The sequence below is a fragment of the Condylura cristata genome, unplaced genomic scaffold, assembly GCF_000260355.1.
Source record: "Condylura cristata isolate star-nosed mole 26May11 unplaced genomic scaffold, ConCri1.0 scaffold00004, whole genome shotgun sequence".
In the NCBI taxonomy this organism is placed as follows: domain Eukaryota; kingdom Metazoa; phylum Chordata; class Mammalia; order Eulipotyphla; family Talpidae; genus Condylura; species Condylura cristata.
Window position 1 is genome coordinate 25,970,987 of NW_004567105.1, and position 4,246 is coordinate 25,975,232.

At 38.3% G+C, this 4,246-nt stretch overlaps 1 pseudogene; it reads right to left on the reverse strand.

Moving 5' to 3' along the window:
• Window positions 1-3,503: 3,503 nt before the first annotated feature.
• On the reverse strand, window positions 3,504-4,047 carry LOC101627229 (annotated as a pseudogene).
• Window positions 4,048-4,246: the final 199 nt, after the last annotated feature.

Sequence of the window (4,246 nt, forward strand, 5' to 3'; positions counted from 1 at the left end):
GGGGGTTTATCTTATAAGTGAAACTTGGAGGAGAGGTTATTTTCTAATTTCAAAGCTAAATAGACTTAAATTAGGTGCAAAATGTTCTATGCTATACAGATTCCTACTCTAGCATAAATGGTTTCTGAAGGTTCTAATATATTCATTACACTTAAGAAAAAATAGTTAAGTAACGAAAAGTTTCACTGCAGATGCTCAATTGGAAAAGAGGCGAACACAGGCAGAAACCATCTTCAGATATCTTAAGGGTGTTGGTGTGGAAGAAGGAATTAAACTTACTTGCTCCAGTGAACATAATGAGCACTGATGGCTGGAATTTCTAGCCAGGCAGATTTCAGAACTTTGTGACAATTAGAAAGTTGAAAAGCAGAATGAGCTGCCTTATCTGCTTACTAATCTTTGAAAAGAGCTACTATTTATAATGCTAACTCTGCAAGTGAGGCTATTAGGCACTTGACTTGGTATCACTGCATTTCATTCTTAAAATAACCCTAAGTGATAGGTGGTATTACATGCCTATTTTCTAAATTAGCAAATGAGCTTAAGATGTTTCACTCTTTATAACTTATGATGGAGCCAGAAGTCTGAGATTCTGGGATTCCCCTCATAAGGCTTTTGCTTCTTGTCATCATATGAAATATGGAACAGCAACTGTGAAGAAAATTGTGACAGAAGTGCTTCCTTGTAAGCACTTTTTTTTCTTTTAAGATTTATTCACTTATGCATACAGAGCTGGGGTACAGGCCAGAGGTGCAGGGACAGTGAGAGGATTCACCGGAGACAGAGTGGGGAGCAGAACAGGTAAATCATGAAGTACACTGCTAAGGGGAGCAGCGGGCGAGTCTGGAGAGGTCTGCTGCACCATGTGGATCACCTCAAGGGTCTCAAGGGTAGCAATCAAATTTATGCTGAGGTGACTTTAGCTTCTTAGTGCTGTACTTTGACCTGTTGAGCCATCAGAGAGGGCCCAACTTCATAGTGTTTAACTTGTTGTGCAATCAGGGAGGACCCTGTGCAGCCTAGCACAACTAATTGTAAACTATTGAGAACAAATATAAAGTGTTAATTTCAGGAAGTCACTTAATTTTCCTACTTTATTCATACAGTATGCAGATTTTATGGTCACTAAATTTTTCAGACAATTGTATGTCAGTCTTACTATGGAATGACCAACACTGGGTAAGGTTTCGCTGAGCAGATTTGGACATAAAACCTGTCACCACCATGTTGGCTGCCTGTCTAAAGTAATGCTAGGTTATCTAGTGCTGTAGTGACAGGTTTCTGAAATTTGATCTGTTACCTTGAAGCAATAAATGAATGAATAAAGCAAATTTTGTCTGTGTTTTGATGAAAGATAATTTGACAAATATACATGCATATATTTTTAAATTTCTGGTTTGGGAAAATATTTAAAGAAGCAGAATATCTAAATGTGCAAAGGATGATATACCCACAATTTGACAAGTTTAAAAGCAAAGCAAAACAAAACAAAATAACAGTAAAGATATGCATTTTTCTGCTTAAAATCCAGCTTAGCAGCTAATTTTATTTCTGATGACGAGACTTTCTAGAAAGTCATGAGACCAATATAACTTGGAGATATGACCTAAAAAGATGGGGGTAAGAAGATGCTTCCTGTTCCTAGGCTTACTATATCTAAAATATTTGTGACCACTATTTCAATATTTACCATCTTATCTCCAAGTTGTTTATTTACTAGCCTATCAGACTGAAGCGAGTGGACCTATGCATATCCACAGAACAGTCATTTGTAATAAATAAGATTTTGTTTAGTGAAAAATGATGATGTGGTTGGACAAAAATATTCATAGATTTGATCCTCAAGTTACATATTACAAAATAGGGAGCTCAATTTATGTCTAAACTGTCACTTTACTTAGCCACAGACAGAAATGGACTTTTGTTTTTGAGGTAACTATAGTTCACAACACTGTGCATGATTCAGAGAGATAGGATCAAACCTAGAATTTTGGCATGATTCAGAATTTTGTTTACATCACACTCACCACCAAGGCACCCACATATATTCCACCAAGGCACCCACATATAATCCTCCACTACATTCTACTACTCTCTGTTTTGCTCCCCACTCTCCAGCTCCTCTGCTAGCCTCAATTCTACAGTCAGATTTCTAGTTTGTTACTGATTTGGTTTTGTCTGACCTTTGTTTTGTTTCTCTATATTCCATATATAAGTGAAACTATCTAGTATTTTTTTTTTTCCTTCAGACTTGCTTTGCTTAGTATAACCCCTTCCAGTTGTATCCATGTTGAAACAACTGGCAAGGGTTCCTCTTTTTCATAGCTGAGTAGTATACCACTGTGTATATACTCCACATCCCTTAATCCACTCATCTGTTCTTGGGCACTTTAGTTGTTTCCATACCGTGGCTGTTGCAAATAGTGTTGAACATGGGCACACATGTATTTCTTCAAATTAGTGTTTCTGCATTAGTGCTCTTAGGTTATATAACTAGGAATAGAGTTGTTGGAACAAAGGGAACTTAGCATTACAGGGGGAAGTCCATGAAATAACTTTGATTTTTTTTTTTGTACATACAGAACTGGGGTACAGGCCAGAGGCTCAGGGGTGGCGAGAGGCTTCACCAGAGACAGAGTGGGGAGCAGAACAGGCAGATAGACAAAGTACACTGCTGAGGGGAGCAGCGGGCAGGTCAGGAGAGGTCTGCCACGCCATGTGGTCACCTCTGGGGCAGGTGGGAATCGAACTCATGTGAAGCGGCTTTAGTTTCTCAGTGCAGTGCTTTAAGCCACTGCGCCACCAGGGAGAGCCATAACTTTGATTCTTTTAATTTTTTTTTTTTTCCTTAAGTATCTCCAGTGAACTGATATTCCAACCTGTATGACTTATACATACACACATGTGACTCATACATATACAAGGCAGCTTGAACACATTTAGAGGTTGGTACCCTCTAATAATGAGAAAATAACTGAAATATAGGCATTTCTCCTATCTTGTTCCTAAAACTCCCAGACAAGTGGTAGGCTTATTTCAACATCTGTTGAAATAAACAAAACCTCATTATAATATAGAAGTACTAAAGATGAAAATATTTTTAAAAAGTACTTAATGATGCTTGAGGAGTTGATTATTCCAGTGAGTATGTTTATAAACATATTTTAAATTGGTAGATATTTTCTTAGTTTAGACAGGTTCTATCATAATTAACAAAAATGTTCTCATTAGGATATTTACCCCCAACTATCAAATCAGAAAGCATTGGGCAGACAGGAGAACAGGCTTTGAAATTTGTCCTAAATTAAAGCTTGAGCATGACTAAGATTGTTGTTGAATTTCATGATATTTCCACCAGCTAGAATTACAATGCAGTACAAAAATACAATTTACTATTTGAATGACTCTTCCTGGGAAGCTAAGCAAAACAGCATATATACATTTTGGTTTCAAGTATCTTGTTTATTTTCACTGTCAAGTGAAAAAATTTATTGAGTTTTTCCTTAACTTGCAGAGCACACCAGTGAACCACTGCTGATGTCATCCATGATGGCATGAGTGTGGCGGCCATCAACATTGCAGCCCACGGAAGGGCAGCCCTGAGGATCTCTTTAATGATCCCAGGCTAGCTAATGATCGGTGCTGCATCTGCAGGGCTATTCGGCAATCTCGTTGAACATATTTCCACCATGCTTACTGTTTTTCTGCTTCTTCCAGTCTCTTTGTTCTTTGAGGGCCTTGATGATGAGGGTAGAGTCTGAAGGTACCTCCTCAATCTGTGTGTTCTGAATGGTGAGTTTCACTGTTATCCTCAGACCCTTCCAATCACCAGTAGCCGTAGCAATATCATTGCCAACTATTTTGGAGACAGAGCGAAGGGGCCAATTTTGGGGGTCATGGCAGACTTGGCATCAACTTCCCCAATGGTGTACCACAGGTATAAGACTTTGATTTTGTGGGGATCGAACTTAAGTGCCATGTTTGAGGTGGGTGGTGTCAGATGAACCCAAATCCAGATGATTGAAGAAAGCTGAACCTTGGCTTTGTCTGAGCGAAAGCCAAAAGCTCAACCACCTCATTTTATATTTTAATCATTCTCCCTCTTTATATCTATTCCCCAAAATTTCTGTACAGCATAGAGTCTGTAGAATGTGCATACTTAATGTTAAGGTTACTATATAGCCCATTATTTGTCTGCCATCATTGCCACATGATTCTACTTGTTTTCTAGTTTGATACCTCTGAG